Source organism: Rattus norvegicus, chromosome 7 (assembly GCF_021556685.1).
Source record: "Rattus norvegicus strain SHRSP/BbbUtx chromosome 7, alternate assembly SHRSP_T2T, whole genome shotgun sequence".
NCBI lineage: Eukaryota > Metazoa > Chordata > Mammalia > Rodentia > Muridae > Rattus > Rattus norvegicus.
In genome coordinates this window covers 106,127,016-106,148,110 of record NC_141540.1, presented here as the reverse complement: position 1 = coordinate 106,148,110, position 21,095 = coordinate 106,127,016, and the positions used below count along the sequence as shown (strand labels likewise).

General features: G+C 41.3%; 1 protein-coding gene across 4 annotated transcripts in view; it reads left to right on the top strand.

Moving 5' to 3' along the window:
• Positions 1-21,095, top strand: part of Adcy8 (adenylate cyclase 8) — a 249,784-nt gene that overhangs the window by 78,330 nt on the left and 150,359 nt on the right.

Genomic DNA, 21,095 nt, shown 5'->3' with positions numbered 1-21,095 from the left:
TGTAGTCTTGGTTTCTGTTGCTTGGGTTCCTGCGCTTGCCTCTCGCCATCAGATTATCTCTAGTGTTACTTTGTTCTGCTATTTCTGACAGTGGCCTGACTGTCCTATAAGCCTGTGTGACAGGAGTGCTGTAGACCTGTTTTCCTCTCTTTCAGTCAGTTATGGGGACAGAGTGTTCTGCTTTCTGGCGTGTAGTTTTTCCTCTCTACAGGTCTTCAGCTGTTCCTGTGGGCCTGTGTCTTGAGTTCACCAGGCAGCTTTCTTGCAGCAGAAAATTTGGTCTTACCTGTGGTCCCGAGGCTCAGGTTCGCTCGTGGGGTGCTGCCCACGGGCTCTCTGCAGCGGCAGCAACCAGGAAGACCTGTGCCGCCCCTTCCGGGAACTTCAGTGCACCAGGGTTCCAGATGGTCTTTGGCTTTTTCCTCTGGCGTCCGAGATGTGTGTGCAGGGAGCAGTCACTTCTGGTTTCCCAGGCTTGTCTGCCTCTCTGAATGTTTAGCTCTCCCTCCCACGGTATTTGGGTGCAGAGAACTGTTTATCCGGTCTGTTTCTTTCAGGTTCCGGCGGTGTCTCAGGCACAGGGGTCCTGCCGCTCCTGGGCCCTTCCCCACGGGAGCCCAGAGGCCTTATACAGTTTCCTCTTGGGCCAGGGATGTGGGCAGGGGTGAGCAGAGTTGGTGGTCTCTTCCGCTCTGCAGCCTCAGGAGTGCCCACCTGACCAGGCGGTTGGGTCTCTCTCTCACCGGGTCTGGGAGCAGAGAGCTGCTGCGGGCCGGGATCCGCAGCTGTCCTGTTTTTCTTTAAGGGAGTTATTTATGTCCTTCTTAAAGTCCTCTATCATCATCATCAGATGTGATTTTAAATCAAAATCTGTATTTTCTCGTGTTTGGATATCCAGTATTTGCTTTGGTGGGACAACTAGGCTCTGATGATGCCAAGTAGTCTTGGTTTCTGTTGCTTAGGTTCCTGTGCTTGCCTCTTGCCATCTGGTTATCTCTGCTGCTAGCTGCTCTTGCTGTCTCTGACAATGGCTTGATCCTCCTGTAAGCCTGTGTGTCAGCATGTCCGGAAACCAGCTTTCTCCCAGTGGTACCTGGCTACAGAGATCTGTGTCACAGAGTCAGATCTGGGAGCAGGTAAAAACTAGAAGGATCCTGTCCCAGACTGCTCCTGAGTTTCTTAGTCCAGGCAGGTCCCTTGAAGTAGAAGTGGTAGTGTTACTTTTGCTCTGAAGTGTGTCAGCACTCTTGGAGACCGGCTTTCAGCTCAGGGCACAGGCAGAGACTGTTCCATGACTGCTTCTAGGTTCCTGTGTTCAAATGACTCCAGGTAGGTTCCTCTTGGGCCAGGAATGTGAGCAGATGTGAAGGTCTCCCCTGTGCTCTCAGGATTGTCCACACTTCTGAGAATTCTGCTCTCTCCCCAGGGAATCTGGGTAAAGAGTGCTATGGGACCCGCCAGCTCTGGACCCAGGTGGAAATTGGAAGGCTCGTGCCATTTCTATAAAATTGATTAGTAGATTATCTCAACAACACTCTTCTACAAAGTCACTTTGGCTAACTCTCTTCTGTTATCTCTTTCTGTCACCACAAGGTGATCTTCTTCCCTTGCGACTTTAGATCTTGGTGCTTTTTCTCAGGATTATATGTAGCTTCCTCTCATAATATTTACTCTGGTATTTAAACATTTAGAAACTCTATTGATGAGTAAAATATTGATTGACTATGTCCCATAAAAATTCTTTTCCAAATATGTGAATATCCTCGGTGAGTATAGAAGACTCATTCCATTGCCCCTCCCTCTTTTACCAAATAAATGCTGGAGTTTGCAGAAGGCTACATACCCAATAGAAGATTTCCTTACAGGCCTGAATATTTCATCAATTCATCTTCCTTTTATCCTGTGGTCCAACCGAGTTTGCATTTCAGCCATACAGAAGCCAACTCTATTGCGTATTCATTGTTAAGATGTAAATCTTTGTCTTTATAATTCATTAATCCCCAACACCTCAAATATTTAAATTATCTCATACATTAATTAATGTATGAATTAATATGAGAAGTTCAGTTTCAAATTAAGTTATATCCTTTGTAACTTCAGTAAATGAGTATATAAGCTTTATATCAACGAATATAATAAATATACTAGAATTATAAAGTTGAATTGGAAATTAAGACTTATTGTGTCAGAGATGATTTTGAGAAAGCCTCCTAAAATCTGTACTACAGCATAGTTCTCCTTTGGTAGTTATGGACATGACTGCATATTAGTATTTAAAATCGACAACAGTTTTTCACATCGTATTACACACAGTCATCGGTTAGATGGTTACAACAATGCATCTTTTAACACTAACAATAATGAAATCCAGTTGCCCTCACAGATATGAACTCTCATGAAGGTCAGGCTTGCTGGTGGACCCCTCACTAGAACATTCCCTCTGAAGCCCTAGAGAGACTGCTTTAAAGTTAGTTGCCACTGTTTTCAATTTTCATTCCTGCATCCTCTCCAACTTACTGAAGTCTCAGGAGCTCCCCCCCCCCCAACCCGGTTGAAATGAGCTGCTGTTTCCATACAATAGATGCCACTTTCCACAGAACACCTTCACTACCAAAGCCCTCACCTTGTAAATAGACGAGTGACTGTTTCTCTTAACAAGCATGCAATTTTAAAACTGATGCATTCTGAATATCTCCTCTGAGTTTGAGAGGGAAAGAAAAACTGAAGATGAAGACATTTTTTTATACAAGCACTTGCAGGTATCCAAAAACTGCACATGGCCTTTAATTATATTGGAGCAATATTTATTGGCTTTTTTAAACTCACGCCTTTCCCCTAGTATCAGTTATGGTGTATACTTTTAATTATCTCTTTTATTTTTGAGCTTTTTAATATAATTGCAAATTTCCCCCATTCCCCTACCCCTTCCAAACCAAACCTCCCATATACCACCCTACCATGATCTCTTTCAAATTCATGTCCTCTTTTATTAATTGTTCGTGTGTGTGTGTGTGTGTGTGTGTGTGTGTGTGCATATGTGTGTGTCTGTGTGTGTGTGTTAGACTTAGAGAAGTAGACAATAACTAGATGACAGATGGTAGACATAGATAGTTAATAGATACATAGATAATAGACAGACAGACAGATATTCCTAATATCTGCTCAGTCTACATAATGTTACTTGTGTATATGTTCTCAGAGTGAACTCTTCCCTAGGGAAGACTGTTACTGCTGCTTTCAGCATTGCTTAGTTACCTGTAGTAGGTTTTGTAGGACTGAGACTTTGACGTCTTTCCCCTATCCTCTTTGGCATGTTGTCCTTGTTCAGTTCATGTTTAAGAAGTCATGGTGATGAAACTTTATGAGTGTAGTGGCTTCTTGTAGATCCCAGTCTCAATGGGTAGTTTCTATAAAGCAGTCCTAAACTAAAGACTCGAGGACCACAGCAGACAACAGGGTGGAAAGATTGAAAGAATGAGAGGAGCAGGGCATGTGAAGTGAAATTGTGTCTTCTAGTAAGGTAGTATGTATTTCAAGGGTTTGTGATATATAAAGTACGTTTTTCATTATTGAGGGAAACATCCAATAGCTAATGTCAAATTTGGTGGAGTCTGTGATTCGTAACCTCTCATGTAAGAATTTCACAGGAGAGTTTTATTTCGAGAGAATTTACACCATACATGAATAACTTAATCCATAAATTGACAACAGAGTCCCACAGACCCAATTTTGATTCCCAATGTTGCACCCTAGGAGCTGTATAGACTTGGGTAAAAGACTATAACATGTACCTCACCTTCCTTACTTGTTGCATTGGAATGCCCCAACCCACAATATTGAGTCACTGTGAGACGTGCTTGAAGTAAACATTCATTCCTGGACTGTCTAAGAGACTGCCATCATTAGATACCCCTTCCCTGCTCCCTGAAGTGTCCTGGTATCTACAATTGCCAGGGTGGCAAGAATGTTTCTACACTTCTTTGCTGTTCAGAGTTAAAGCTACAGCAAGCACCTGGCAGCACACTGAGCCTGGTGCATATCAGACATGATTACTATTTATTGAGGGAAATTGAATTGAATAGTCAAATAGAGTCAAATATGCATGCTCTTTTGGTGTCTAATGGAATGATGGAAATATGTGTGGTGTGACATTTGCAAATACATAATCAGAAGAACTTTCCAGGTCATGCATAATTTGTAAGGATGTGGTGAATTTTTGAAAGGATTTTTGAGAGAACTGATGAAATTTTAAAAGGCCGTTCTTTCTTCTCTTCTCACCTCTGCCACCATTAAACAGGAAGACAGCATTGTTCTTATTTATCCATTGGCCTTAGGGGTGGATGAAATCTGTCTTCAGACATCAGTTGTCCAACAGTTTCCTGAATGACTGTGAAGGGCAGAGGCTGACAAGCCCAGAATTAGTTACAGAGCTGTGCTTCTTTCCACATGTATCCTAACAAAGGTGGCCAGTTGCCACTTAGAGGTAGCTGAAGACCTTATCACTAGATACAGTGTAGCTACTGACAAAAACCAGAAGTAGCTGAAACATAACCTTCATTTAACATCTTCCCAGCCTTGCAGGAATACATCTTATTGGCCAAAACACAAACAACACGCAGTGCTGAGTAGATTATAGGACACTAAGTTATGATCTTTTCTCTCAAGAGAGCAGTCCTGTTAGAATTGTTTGTTATGTCTTGGGGAAATTTCTCCAGTTCTGAACCAGTATACTCAGTCATATATAAAACAAGAAGTAACACCTACTTGCTGCTCATATGTACACATAAAGTACCTCTTTCTCCATATAGATAGATACAAATGTATAGATAGATAGAGATAGATAGACTTATAATTATGCATATACATATATGTGAATATTCATATAATTGCCTATTATTGCATTAATCTGTGTTACACTGGCTAAAGCAAGCATCATAACCAGGACACAATTACACACTGTAGGTTTTTCTCAAGCAGAGTTGTTACATAAATGCATGCAAACAATCTACTCTGTTCAGTTAAATTCCTGTTGTTTGTAATTCCCTTCCCAACACTCTATATTGACTGTAAAACCTGCCTTGACTCCCCACTACCTGCAGAATCCCAGGAAGAGAGACAACCTTTGTGCTGATTCATTCACAAAGACAGAAATGAAATAAAATGCTCTAATATTAACTATTTTTGTTTTTGTTCATTTTTAATGATCGAAATATGAAAGCAAAAAAAATGGAGAAAATGAAGATAAAGAAGAAATTAGCATTTACTGAGCCCAGTCTGTGTCATGACTCAGGTTGCCCTCATTACACAGAATCCACTGTGGGAGACCGGATATTATTCCCATTTTAGAGACAAAAGCTATATATACCATGCTGCTATAAAATGAATTGAAACCTGTCTGTCTTAGTCCCGAGCAAAATTGATTTCTTCTCCAACATAGTATGAAGATCAGGCTGGCAAATAGATTGAGCCACATTCCTGTGGTTTCCTGAATGCCCACCAGAAAACAAAATCATTTTTCATTTAAAATGAACAAAGCACTTTCACACTGACTGGGAAACAGGTCTATAAATTTGAATTGGCCCCTGGGAAAATATCACCAGCTCTGTCAATGATTAGATGTCGTTCTTCAGGTTCATGAAGCTGTTTCACTATACATTCTGTGGGCCTTTTAAATGCTCTTTACTTTGCCTTATTTCTGACCTCATTAGTTATTACTTCACCAGGTTTTTTTTTCCCTGACAATCCAAATGAGTCGTAGTCTGTATTTGATCTGTGTCATCATGCCACTGAAAGAGCGTGTTTGTATACATATTTTGCCACTTGATCCCAGCTTTGTTGATAACCTGAACACAAATGGATGGCAAAACATGTGGTAACAAGAGACTGGTATTTAAGGTATATATATATTTTCTCCATTTTTTTGCTTTCATATTTTGATCATTAAAAATGAACAAAAATGGTTAATATTAGAGCATTTTATTTCATTTCTGTCTTTGTGAATGAATCAGCACAAAGGTTGTCTCTCTTCCTGGGATTCTGCAGGTAGTGCGGAGTCAAGGCAGGTTTTACAGTCAGTATAGAGTGTTGGGAAGGGATTTAAGGTATATATAGCCTTAAATACAGTGAAGCCTCTGTATTCCTGTAGCATGAATGAAACTTATTTCCTGAACAATTAGACAGGTTAGTCAGCAAACTCGTAGGTGTAGATCAGCTGCTCCCATGTTTGTCCACAGAGCCCCCAGACAGTGTTTGAATATAACTTAAATCAAGCAAGGTTTACCAGTCTCTCCCAGTCTCTCCCAGTCTCTCCCATTTTCTCCCTATAAAACTGGGTCTATGTCTCTTGCCTTTCCCATACACATTCAGTATTCTTCTGCCTGAGCATAATGTAGAGTAAACCATTCAGCTATGAGCAGGAATGTCTGTGTGCTGAGAGAATAGTGCTAGAGCTAGAGGAGAGGAGGCTGGAGTGGGCAGACACTTTTGTGTTGTTAACACTGGATGTACTTCTCTCAGGGAGCTGTTGGTTTGGCTGTTGGGTGTTTGAATTTAAAACCAAGAATAGAAATTCAAAGAAAAATGCAACATCTGAAATAGATGGACTATACTTGGCATTTACCTGGAGGCAATTACCCAGGAAAGTAGGACAGACAAATAAGGCAGAGTGTCATGACTTCTACAGTCAGTTCTGGTGTTTCCAAAATTTTAATAAATGACCAGAGGAGAAAGAATAAGCAGAGGTACTGAAACTGTAAATAACATTGATAATGAAAATTAAGCCACCTGCTAATAACATGTTCAGAAGACCAGGGCATCTAAAAAGCTGGAAGGGAAGGAGTCATGGTGGGAAGTGGGAGATGACTCTTGAAGCCTCTGCTGTTAAAAAAAAAAGAATGAGGATCATGAAGAGCTACAAAGGACCCACTTCCTCATGTGCTGTAACATAAAGAGACACATAAGAGAACATGACACAGGGATGGGGATTTAGCTCAGTGGTAGAGCGCTTGCCTAGCAAGCACAAGGCCCTGGGTTCGGTCCCCAGCTCCGAAAAAAAGAACAAAAAAAAAAAGAACATGACACCCCAAGCCGGGAAAACATTCATCTGCAGTGCTAGGGATCCTGACTCCCTGATAATATAAAGCATTTCAGGTTTTATCTTTGTATCTCTTTGGAATGCACATGGGGTGTGTGACTCCCTGTGCTGACCTCTATTCTAATGGCATTGATATTTTATTGATCCCTGTGCCAACAAGATGGTGGCACAAGAAAGATAGACTTCAGTGTGCCTACAATGTAGCTACTTCAAACAGAGCCCAGTGCCACCAACTCTTTCCCCGTGAATAGCAGTCTAAAAGGAGGGAGCAACTGAGTTAGCTAGCTGTCTTGGAAGGCTGCATGGATTTTGAAAGATTGAATGAAAAGACTGTGAGTCACCAAGCAGGAGACCATTTCAAAATTTAGAGGTGTTATTTCATTGTCTCTGCTGTAGAAACATTATACTCCTATTTAAGTAGCAAAACTCGAAAAAAGATATTCAGATCCAAAATTAAGAGGAAAAGCTGAGCCTGCTAGTGTAGGCCAATAATCTAAACTACTTAGGAGTTTAATGTGGAGGATCACAAGCTCAAAGGCGGCCTGAGTTACAGAGTGAGCTGAGGGCCACATTTTCTGTAGGTGTGGTGAATCTTTAAGATATAACTTCTAGGGAGAATGATCTTGACTTTATCATTTACTTTGAGTGGCTTTAAGCAAGTCTCTACACTTATCTAGGTCTTCATTTTCTTATCTCTTCCTTGTTAGAAGAGGTAAAGTTGAATGAAGCTAACTGGTTGTAAACTCTGTCCCAGGGTAACACGTGTAAAACATATTAATATTTGTACTATGGTTTTTGTAAAGATGCTGACCATAGCAAGAAGTGACACTGGGGGACTCTGAAGTCATAAATACTGTGCATACAGTATACAGTTCATGCCTGGACAGTCACTATGACACAGCAGACAGTTTGGTAATTCTAATAAACTTAAAATAAGTTCCATGCTTGATGATGAATGGGATACAGGGAGAAGCCCGTGGGATTTGAGTGTGGTAGAGAATTTCTTGTCCCAGCTAAAGGTAACTTCAGGAAGTAAGGTGCTAAGCAATCAGTGATCATCAAAGCTATACAAGGCCAGTGGCTTTCAGGGATCTATTCCACGAAATCAGAGAACGCAATTCGTGGTCAATGAAGGTCGAGTTTTACGGAGTAGGGGGAGTTTTATTATTAAAGAAAACCTAAGTGTGATGCTATTTCAAGAAGAAGGCAAGCAGAGCCCCCTTCTCGATATAGAGTCCTACTGGGTTGGTATTTTGGTAGACTAATGAGGTATCTGATCACACGTAGTTTCTAGGCAGCTGTGCTTAATAAGTTGTTTTTAAGGAGAGAAAAAAGGTAACAAGAAACCCAGTACTTCTACACAGTCCTGACATTCTGACCTCCATTCAGGACCGAACTTCAAGTAGACACAGGAGTTTTCTGACTTCTGGACAAGATAAATCTGTCTGATTTTGGGGGTCCCCACTCTAGCTACCTGAAAAGGTTTTCCCCTACACTTTGAGCTTAAGTACAGTTTATAGGAATGATATTTATAATAACCACAGTGGAACTAACAATAACCCTATTAGGTGTATTTGGGCTCATTGGAGACAAAGAAGACGAAGTGGGGCTAGGGGTGTAGGCCTCAAATATAAGTAGAAACCAAATTTACTCTGATAATTCATTCTGAGTGGTTAGCTTATGTGATTCTAGAGGTCAGCAAGTTGAAAATCTGCAATTCATGTCCTAAGATTTTCAGAGCACTGACTCAGGAAAGAGCCAAGGCTTCAGTTGGAGCTCTACATCCATCTGCTCTGAATGAAAGCCCTTCTGTTGTTGGAATCAGCCTTTTGGTTCTATTCTGACCTGGTTAGATGAGGACCACACACATATATAGAAAGTTGACCTCTTTACTTAAACACCATCCATTTAAAAATTAGTCCTATGCAAAATCACCTTCACAGGAATATGCTGCCGAATATTTAACAGAACATCTGGGTACCACACATATAAAACAGCCCATCACCCTGGATTAGTACATAATGGCCAAAAATGCTTTCAAAGACTGAGCAAAGTCTTGAAGGGATTGCTAAAAAAGACTTTGAAGTCTTCAATTCCTGAAAGGTTCTTAAAAGGAAGATTTTCCCAGAGGGGCTGTTCAGCAGAATCTAATGCTTTGGGAACTCAGTGAGTATGCTCTTTCTTCCGAGCAGTGGCTAATTTCCCTTCAGGAGAGCACAGCGGTTTGCCCAAGTGTCATAATGCCTTTGTGTTATTGTTTTACTATACCAAGAAGTCGCTTGCATTTTATCGCTAGAGGTATCACTATTTGGCAACTGCATCTTAACTAGTTTCTGTGGGTATTCTAAGCCTTAGATGATATGGCAGGTGTCATGATTCTGCATATGAGAAGTACTAATGCCAAGCAGATAAGGAGCAGAAGGGGGAGGGCACTATGCTGATCCTTTACTGAGCAGTGCTGGGGGACATGAAGAGGAATGTTTCTTCACTGTTCAAAACTATCAATTCATTAGCAAGACAAACTGGACATCATTCAGTCTTTCTATTATTAGTTTACATTCTCTGCAAACAAGGAGCTCCTCCCTTATTTACCACTCCTCTGCTTACTTCCTCTCCTCTGCTCCATTAATGGTATGCCTCTGCTGTTCAAGATGTAACACAAATACATCTCATTCATTCTGACCATTATCCCAGAAAGAAGCCATTGCAGGGATATGCAATGATGGTATAAGGGGTATATTTGAGTCATTACTGAAGTAGCCAGGCTCCTGTGTTCCAGAGGAAAAAAATATTAGATGTGGTTGGAAATACGAGTACATACAGTTTATGAAGCAAGGGAACCCCTCCTGAGAATTGAAGCAGACTAATGAGCTAAGAGAAAGGCCCAAGAAACCTTCACTCTGAAAAGATAAAAGAAAGAAAAATTCCTGAAACCTAATTTGTGTACCTGCACCATGAAGAGAGACAGGACCCTTTTTGGTCATTTATATAACATTCACCTCTCTTTTGTTTGCATAGCTTCGACTTCTCTTAGGCAGGCTCAGTTGTTACCAGATTCAGGTGAGGATAGGCTTCCAGCCATTCCCTGTCTGATGGCTTTCTTTGCTTTCCTTGGAGTAGCTTTCTCCAGTCTCTATCCTCCAATCACAAGGAAACTTGAGGAGAGTGAGTACTTTGTCCAAGGTAACACAGCTAGGTTCCAGAATCTGGGCTGTTTGTACAGCATGGTCTTGGTCTCACTGCAGGTGGTGTCTCCTGTCTCACAGTGGGCATCCAGTGATGGCTACATACCTTGTGCAATAGGGGAGAGCTGTATCTGCAGGTTTCCAGTTTGCTATGCCTTGGAAGGATTAGTGAGAGAGACCTGAAAAGCTCCTCACTCTGAAAAGTTAAAAGGGAGAAAAATTCCTGAAACCTAAGTTGTGTGCCCCCACCATGAAGTTGCTCTGCCTCTACTGGAACATAGGATGTGGTGTTGTATGGCCCATGCCCTATGCTTTCGCTGCTGAGATAAATGAAGACACACCTTAAAACTACTGGTGTTGAGTAACCACTTGCAGTGTAGCAAGATCTTTATGTACAGAGCCTTTTCCTATAGTCTACACAAAAACTGTGGGCGGCTAAGATGATTATTCCCATTCTATAGAAACTAAGACTCTAAGAAGTCATGTCTACTACCCGTCTATCAGTCTCAGAAATACCAAAGATTCGGCTTGACCTTGTCTGATCCCCCAAACTTTTCAGATTTTATGTCTAAGTAGAATAGATGTGTCTAGGGTCTTAGATCACTTTCAGATAGGCAAGAGTGTAATATGGATTTCTGATCTCTTGTCGAATCAGCCCAAGACATACTTAGGAACCAAGTCAGCAATAGGTTCTGCTACTATGCTCACACCTAAGTTTTCCCTCCTGGGTGTAAGATCCTAGAACCTTCTAAAATATAAAATTAAATGCCAGAGTCCAGGAGTGTCTTCCGCATTGCCTGAAACCTCAGAACAAATTTTTCTTGGTGCCTGGATGTTGGCTATGGTTTATAATTCTTTGGCTGTAGTAGAGCAAAGAGGAGTCTAAGGGAGTCCAGGGGGTTGTGAGAGCCTGAGAGAGGTGAGGGCTTTCCAGCTGCATGTAAACTCAGAGGTGCTGCCTGTGCCTTGGTGCTGTCCTTCTCCCTCTCCTTTCTTGCTGTGAACATTTGCATGCAATAAAGATCGTCAATCCCTCACTGTTACCACCTTTGACTTCTCCTAGGTACTGTAACAACTGATGGGCGTGAAACCATTTTGGTGACATGAATGGAGAAGGTTATGTGAACTGAACAGGGAATCCAGAAGGCAGCTGCTTCATAGACTTTGAATCCAACCAGGGTTTCTTTTAATGCCAGTGGAAAAACCCAGGAAAGAAAATAGATGCAGAATGTGAGCATAGACTCCATCCAGGGCCACAGTCTGGCTCCAGGAAAGATCCTTTTACTTAAAAAATCTCTAAAGCCAGAAAACTGTATATTGGGCCTCAGCAGGAGCTAAGAATTGTAATAAAGGGTAAACTCTCCTATTTTCTTTCAGTTTGTGTTTTCAGGGATCTGAATGATGTTTCCCAAGCAGTGAGCAAATCCAAGGGAAACAAAAGTGCTGAAAATGGGCCTTTATATGCAGACTCCAGGCAAACTCCCATCGTCTTGCAGAAAATGCTTTACAGAGGGAAGACCTGGGACAGTTGCCAATAGCACAAATGGCTAGAGCCTGGCAGGTCTGGGTGCTGGAGAATTTTCTATGAAAATGTTTTATTCATGATGCGCCATGAAAGCATTGATGGTGTGACGTCAAGTGAGGATCCAGTGAGTGTTATAACTTAAAGACTATTTAGCAAACATTTTGTGAACATTCTGTACCAAGGGTGCATTCAGGAGCCCCTTCCTCCTAGAATATTTACAAAGATACTGTTCGTGGGTTCATTCAGAAACTATTTAATTACTTAGCACCTGCTACTTTCAAGCATTGAGGATGTTGCTGGGGATCCCAAAGTGAACAATGCAGACACTATCACCATCTTCAAAGCATGTGGAGTTGTGGTAGACAGCTTAGCACATGCAGTGATCATTGAAAAAGGGGAAGGCAAGAGACAGCAGCATCTATACTGTAGGGTAAAATTACCTAAATTTCCTGAATTAAATGACTTCCAAAAAGTACCCTGAAGGACAGACAGGACTCTGTGAAGGTTAGCACAGCCTTGGGAGACCCACACTCAAGAATGTGATTAGGTAGTAGTGAGCTTCCTTAATCCATGAAGCACTTCCCTCGAGAGCAGTGAGCTTGCTTAGTCCTCTTAAAAGCAGGAAGTTCTGAGTTTGGATCTTCTGCATCAATCTAAAGAGCCAGGCATGGTGCTAAGTAGCTGAAACCCCAAGCACAGGGTGGGAAATAAAGATGAGAAGATATGTATAAGCTTGTGTTCCAGATACATAGAACTATGTGATAAAATTCCAGACCAGTGAGAAATCCAATCTCACAGAGAAGGTAGAAGGTATCTGAGGACCAACACCGAAGTTTTCCTTTAAGTTCAACATATGTACAATGCAGGCACATACCCATACACATGTTTTCACTCAGACATATTTAAGCATGTGCGTGTGTGTGTGTGTGTGTGTGTGTGTGTGTGTGTGTGTGTACACACAGAGCAAGGGCTGGACTGATTATTCATTTTCTTAAAAAAGTGACAGATCTTCTTTGTGCATTGGCCAAGAATGAGAGAGAAGGAGAGGTACATCAAAAGGGACTGGAATCTGAAACAGGGGTCATCATGCTTATATGAGTTCTGGAATAGTACAACGGTCAAATAAGAGAAGTAGAATAATGAGAAAGAGGAAACTTACTAATCCAAAATCAGGTAAATAGGCTATGGGCTAGCTTTTCTGTAGGTACATAGCCTAGAACCATCAAAGAAGCCTGTCAGGTAGACACATAAAAACTATACAATGAGCTTCCTCAGTTCCCACTCATTATTTTTGGGCCATCTTTCAGCTCCAAGTGGCCCACAAATAGTCCCTCTTCTCTCCTGTTTGGACCATGTCCTATAGCTACATCCAAATAATTTCCTCCTACTGATGTGTCTGTCCTCTAGCCCTGGCTCATCAACACTGAGCTTTTGTTCTCCAGGCAAGGGAACTGTCCTGCCTACCCCCATTGTGTCCAGCAGCAGGTTCCTTCGTGTATGTCACACCTACCTGTGCATAAAAGGTCAAGGAAACCTTCTCTCTCAGGACAACATCAAATTCACCAAGCAGGTGAAAGGTCAGGAAAGGATGTTTATTTATTTAACAAATTCCATCCAACTAGAAAGCCTACTACACAGGTTTATAGGGCTGAGCTGCCTTCACTGTGGGAGATCATTAGTGACACCTGTCACTGACAAATGCTAGGATAGTAAGTCCTTGACAAACCTAAAAACATAATGGTCTCTGGTACCCTCCTGCCTCCTACTCATACAAGTCTCCCAGACAGCCTTCTCAGGTGCTCATGTTTCTCCACCCTACTGCTATAGAGCTTAGTCTAAACTATCCTCTTGTCTGGACTGCTGCACTGATCATTTTGTTTCCTTCTTGCCTTCCTCTCTCCAGAATAATCATTTCATTGAGCACACCGTTTTCCATACTTAGCTGAAATGATATAGAGGCACAGGGAAGCCAACACAAACCCTACCTCTGATCCTTAAACAAAAAACTTCATGTCTCTTGTTACTCTGAGATTACTATCCAACCAGCCCCAGCTCTTCACTTACTCCACTTTACTGGGCTCTATCCATGGTCCTTTCTTTGACATCTCAAGCATGCTGTCATCCTTTCTCAATTGGTCTTTGCACGCATTTTTATCTCCCCTTAGGATGACATTATACACCATACCCATCAGCACACACACAAACACATTTTCACGCACATATCTGAACTTCAACCAATTAACTATTCATCTAAGTTAATTACACTCTCATGCCTCATTATGGACTCTCAGAGTATCAAGTATATCTCTTTAATTACACTAGTGATAGATGGAGTTGTATAATTATTTCTGCGATTATTTCATTAATATCTACTTCTCCCCCCAGTCTAAGCATGATCACATTAGGTTCTCTCTTATGCCCCACTGAATTCTGATTAGCTATCCTAGTTTGGGGCACCAAAACTTATTAAAGGAATTGTGAGTTTTAATTTTAACATTTACTTTATGATCTATTAGATTTCATACAAAGATAAAGTGTGAATAAAGGAGAATGTATAAATTTTGAGTTTATGCCCACTCACTTTGGCCTCATGAGGAAACTATCATTAACATTTCTGAAGATAATAGATCAATGCTGCAGTTGCTAAATCAAAAGTAGGTAAGATCATAGCATCAATGAAATGTCCTGTCAGTCCGTTTGAATACAGAATAGCATATTAATGCACATCAATTTGTTAGAGCTTAGCTTAAAATTTAAACATCATCAAATAATAATGTTTTTCCAATAGTAAAGTAGTAAATACTCCTATTTCACAATTACTACTTATATAAAAGGGGATCAGAAAGGCATGAGTCTATTAAAATTCTTCATTTAAAATATCATGTAATAGATAAGAACTGGAGCCTAACATGTTTGAGGTCCATTTCTAAGTACTGGAACTGTTGGTGCTAAAGAGAAGAAGCAAAATAAAGACCCACATCAAACTCAATTCCAATTGACACAAACAGATATTTCCTTTTAGAGATAAATAACTATTGTTTGGGGAAGACCTCTACCTTCTTGTAAGACTAATGATTTGAAGGGAGGTATCTTAGACACTGGGCTTTTGATATGTCAATTAATGGCTTCTGGGAGGAACAATATCCTATGTGTAGGATAACTCCATGTAAACTATTTGTAGACATGTATATAATTTGGAATCTGACAAAATAATAGGGTTTCCATATGGCTTTCCCAAATATCCTTAGAGCTTGTTATCCCTCCCCTCTACTATCTTGTGCCCAACTTTCCAGCTTAAACCCCATATCCACACTTTGTTCCTCTTTCCACACTTATGTCACGTTTCTACTCTCCTGCCTCCCTTAAAATATGTCCTTTCCTAAGAGGAGAAATGGAGAGGGGTGGAAGGAGGGTATGGGGGGAGGGAGAGTAAGCAGGAAGCAGTGCTTGCTTGGGAGATGATAGATAGATAGATAGATAGATAGATAGATAGATAGATAGATAGATAGATAGATAGATAAGACAGACAGACAAACATATAGATGATAGATAGTCTTAGGTAGGGTTTTAATACTGTGAAGAGATGCCACAACCAAGACAACTCTTATAAGGACAGCACTTAACTGGGGCAGGCTTGCAGGTTCAGAGGTTCAGTCCATTATCATCAAGGCAGGAGCATGGCAGCATCCAGGCAGGCATGGCACAGGAGTAGCTAAGAATTCTACATCTGAAGGCCTCTAGGAGAAGACTGGCTCTCATGTGGTTAGGAGGAGGGTCTCCACAATGACACACTTCCTCCAACAAGGCCACACCTGCTCTAACAAGGCCTCCTTATAATGCCACTTCCTAGGCCAAGGATATTCAAACCACCACAAATGGATAAAAGATATTTCCTTCCCTCATTCCCCACATCTCTTCTAATCTTCTGAGTTGTACAAGTGCTCCAAGCTAACTATTGACACCTAAAATATTCCAAGCTAAGATCCACATATGAAGGCACAGCCTTTGTCTCCCTTGTTCTAAATTATCTCACTCTGTATTTCTTTCAGTTCCATCCATTTACCTGCAGATTCCATAGTACCATTTGCCTTCACAGTGAATAGAATTGCACTACACATATGAATCCCATTTTCATTATCTGTACATTTGTTAATGAACAGTTAGGCTGTTTCCACTCCCTGGCTATTGTAGTTAGAGCTGCAGTGAATATGGACACGCCTTTACCTCTGTAGAAATACACAAATACTATTGGGTATATATCTCCCGACATTGGTTAGATGGGTCATAGATCAGATTTATGTATAATTTTGAGGAATATCCGGACTTATTGCTGTAGTGGTTGAATTCCCACCAGCAGTGAGTGTTCCCCTCCCCTACATCTTCCTACCACTTGTCATCCTTTGTTTTCTTGACCTTAGGCATTCTTAATAGCAATTTTGAAAGATAAATATGTAGAATGGATACAAAAATAAGAACTAATAAGTGCTAAGGGGAAAAATGTGAAGAGGGAGGTGACAAGTGGGCGGGCATCTCAGTATGGATCCACAGAAAGGCCTCCATGAGAAAACGAACTTGAGGTAAAGAAATCAAAAAGTGAGCAGTGCACATTCTTTTTCATTTATTCAATTAGCTAGAGTTGTTTATGAGCTGAATCTTTCAACACTCGAAGTAGCTGTTTTCACCACCCACGTGTCCACAAAGCATTGTTTATGAATAAACAGATCTGTGCACACATTTCTGGAGCTGTGTGGACCACCGAGGGTGCTCCGATGGGATGCTGTTGCTCCCTAAGGCTTTTTTCACTCACTGCATGCTCTAATCCAAAGGCAGAATTCAGACATACCCCACCTCCACCCGCATTAGCGTTCAGGAAGAGGACACCTCATATCAACCCCCTGAATGCAGCTACAGCTACTTTTGCCTCCAGCAAAATGGGAAGAGGCTTCCAAGTCCCCACTGGGTCTGCTTTAACAACCATCCCAAGACTTGAACGTTGAGGAGTAAAATTCCGAGCCTTCCCTTTGGTGAGATTCAAGTTCTCCGGGCCATTAGACTATAACAGTTTGAGGTTATTCCAATTGTTTGATTTATCCCAATGTTTCATATTCCGATGCAGGTTTTGCTTGCCCATTCATCATGTATGCACTTACAGAAGCCTGATTTTATGCATGATCATCTGCTTAGATCCTACCTACATCCCCCAAAAACGAGATTTCAAACGAGTTCAGTTTACTGAATGTCATATACACAAATTAGCACCTTGTGCTAAGGTAAATGCTGTGAGAAGGAACAGCACAGAAGGGCATGATGTCAGAGGGAATGCGTAATCCCTGTCATAAAAGTAATGAGATTTGTGTTAAAATATGAGAAAGACTGGGACTCCATGTTGCTAACAAGAATACACTTTGTCAGTGTTATGTGACCTGCTCAGCATTAGAGACACAAGATGGACAACTCTGTCTTGTCTTCTCGACTTACAGGATCTGACAATGTGTGCAGCAAGTCTGGGGAGAGAGCAACAGGTCCATTCTATGTTTAAGCAGACGGTGTGCTTCCAATTTCCAAAACAATTAAAATGTTTTCTTCGAAGAATTATGCTTTGAGAGAATATTTTTTCAGAAACTTTCTTCTCTGGTAAGGTGAAGAAAAGCTCTAGAAGAGTCTGAAGAGTCTAACAAAGCAAATACTGCCCTGTCTTTGCTATGTGACCATGGGAAGCTATTTTACCTCTCTCGTTTGCTAATCCACAATTAAATATTTCCTCTATATAGTGATGGTGCATTGTACTTGAGATTATGTATGATGTCTCTTAAACCACCATGGATACCCATAGAGCCATATAAATGATGATTGGTAAGGGTGTAGCCCAACCACGCCATGCAGGAATCCTCCCAATCTCTACCTATAACCGGCCCCCCAAAGGATCCAGCTTCTCCCTATGCTTCTCCTATGACTGAAATTATAGTGGCACATTAGATGCTCTCAGCCATTATTTATTGAATGAATTGTTAAATTAATACCATAATTAGTAAAAAAAAAATATTTGAAATCTCATTTCTATTTTGTTTTCAGAAACTCTGCTTGAACTTAACACCTACATTTCTTAGCACAATGAGGCTTCAGGGGAAGGACACTCATAGGGACACTCAGTCCTTGTCATAGGAATACCTGGATGCTGCCTTAATTAAGGGGGTTTTTATATGTGTGTGAATGACTTTCTGTATTTATGTGCCTCACAAAAGTGCCTTGAGCCCAAAGAGGCCAATACAGAACACTGGAGCTGCTGGACTGGAGGTATAGATAGCTATGAGCTACCATGATGATGCTTGGACTCAAATGCCAGTCCTCTGAAAGAGCAACTGGGCTGCATAACTGCTGAACCATCTCTATAGTCCTAAGAGTTAGTTTTCACGGAGCCTTGTGGAGTCCAAGAGATGGCTTAGCAATTTAGAATATTTGATGCTCTTGGAGAGGGTCTGGATTGGAACCCAGGACCCACATGGTGGCTCATAAGTGACTTGTAACTCTACTTTTAAGAGATCCAATGATTTGTTCTGGCCTCCATAGGCACCAGATTCACACATACATACATAAATTAGATAAGTTAATAAGTTAATATTTTTAAAGAGGCGTGTAGCCTGGGTGGGAGGACTTAAACCATATTTTATAGAAAGTGGAACTGGTAGAAAGCATATTTGAGGTCACATGATTTGTTTTGAGTACTCTGCTACTCGTAGGTGATCATCATAGGTGATCCATTTACTAATGCCATCTTTCTGGTCTTTTCTGTGAATGTCAGCCATTATGAACTACATATAGTTTAAGGCATCCTCCATGGCCTTCGTTATGCTTGATATAGAGTGGGCTAGCATCATCTGACTAGCCTCAATATCCCAGACACCTTCAGAGCTTTAAACATTTTGCCTACCTGATGTTACCCTTTGAATCCAACTCAGTGTGTCTATGAGGGGCAAAGCACATGGCTTTTACAATTTTACAATTGGTTGTAGCCAATTGGCCAGGTGGTCAGAGTACAGAATCCTTGGAAGAGTCTGGTGAACATGGACCTGGATTTCAGGAATGGAATAGCCTGTTAAGCGTTCCAAGTACATTTTCTCTGCCTCTTTTCAGGTCTTACAAACCAGGACTAATCTATGCACACAGCAGCATCACCTGCCTGCCCATGCTCTCTGCACTCTCACCTCATGCAAGCCTTTCCTGTCACTTTAGCACTTAGGCTTCACCCCAAATCCAATGACTAGTGAAAAGGTAAGTCACAAGCAACCTTGCAAACTGACCACAGGGTGTTTGTGTGTGCACACTTGCATGTGTGTGATCTGTGCTTGATTTCCATTACCCACTCTTGCCCAGATTATGTTAAGTGGGTAAATAGCATCATAATTAAATGTCATCTACCATGCTGAGCACCAGTCCTCCTTAAAGCTATGATTAGCACCTATTCCCATTCAGCAGCAATTGTATGAACGAGGCCATAAGCACCTGAGAAGTTGACAAATAGCATTAGGGAACCTGAAAAAGTCATGATGTAGGGGCATTTGCAAAAAAATATACCTCTCAGAATCACCGTAGGACAGCTTTCAAGAGGGGGAGAAGCATCATTATACAGCACTTAGGGTTACTTTATTAATAAAGCTCTTTGTATGCAGGGCAAGGTTAATTAGAGTAGAGAAAAGAGTGCTAGGTCCTTTGCAAATTCTACTTCATTAATTCTCACAGCGACCCCACAAAATAGATGGTGGTATTATCTCTGACAAATCAGGGATCCAAGGCACGAATCACATAGCTCGTGCAATGCGGCATCTTTACTTCTTGTTGGGAAAAGCATGCAATACCTCCTGAGACTCAGAATGCAAAGACTTCCCCATCCTGTAAAAATCCCAGCAGGGAGGAGAAGAAGAAGAATTGCATCCTGGCTATGCAACATATGCAATTAGTACATTTGGTGAGTGCTTTCTGCAGAGTTGCATTTAGACTCTTGTAATAAGCAGCAATGTTTAAGAGCCATATAGGGACACAAAAAATAGTGATTGGAATGCATCTGTCCCCGTCTGTAAATCAGAATCCCGACTCTTGTCTGGATTTCACCATACACAGGTGTTTGAGGATTTAGTTTGTATTGCTAGTTAACAGGGGCTTTCTGTTCTCTACAACAGTAATCGCTATTATCATGGATTCCCATCCTGTCAGATGCCAGGTCTCCATTTGCGAACTGCACGTGTCTTCATTTCTCATTTTGATAAAGAGTTGATGCCTCTGTGGTAGCCTACACTGGATTTGCCCAACCCTGAGCTGGTCAACAGCTCATCACAGAACTATTGGCTACTGGTAGATCGCAACAGAGGACAAGTCCTGTTTTGTTTCTATATGTACCGATGGCTGAGTGTCAGTGAATAGCTCCAAACCCATAGCCCTGGATAAACTTAGTGGGTCACAAACAGAACAAAACAAAAGACATGAATTTGATGAAAGGTCATGTAGGGAAACTTTGGGGCAGATAGGGATAAACGGAGGTCAAAGAAGAGTTGGATGATCATAACCAGAGCATTGTATAAATGTGTAAAATGGTCAAGGAATGCACTGAATGAAAAAACATATGTTTAAAAAGGAATTGGTGCTTCATAAGCTGGCTTCCCTACTGCGTTTCCATGGTTTCATACCTGCAGCAGGTTCCTCCTATCAGCCAGACTTGGAATTCACACATCTCAGTGAGACCCTCTTTCCCTCTGCCAGCCCCGTGAATCTTTTTGTTGATCACAACTTCCCACCACAAGCATTGTGGGAGCTTCCTCCACTGAACCCCCTGTCTCTTTCCTTGGCTACACACACAGTTCTAACCCCCAAACAAGTCACAGAAGTATTTTAACTTGTGAGTAGGTTCAAGTCACTGTCCCTTTTTAGTACCACTGAGCTCCTTCTAGTTATCATCAGAATTAAATATAAGCATCTGGTGCTGTAAGAGTTGGCTAAATGTCTTTTCTTGTTGTTTGTTAAAACCCCCTCCTTTGGTTTACCACCCTTCATTCACATCCTCCCTCAATTAAATGGAAGGGCACGCACATTGACTATAATTTCTAGAAGGGATAGCTCAGGAAGGGCAATGCATTAACTATTTATAATTTCTAGGAGGAATGGCTCATCATAAATACTAGGTCTCACATCATTCCAAGGAAAGGTCATTTATTGCCCCTGATTTGAATCACACCATCAGCCACCTCATTCACTGATGACCTTCTGTTCTTCCATATGACTCTTCACAACTCATCAATGTGTA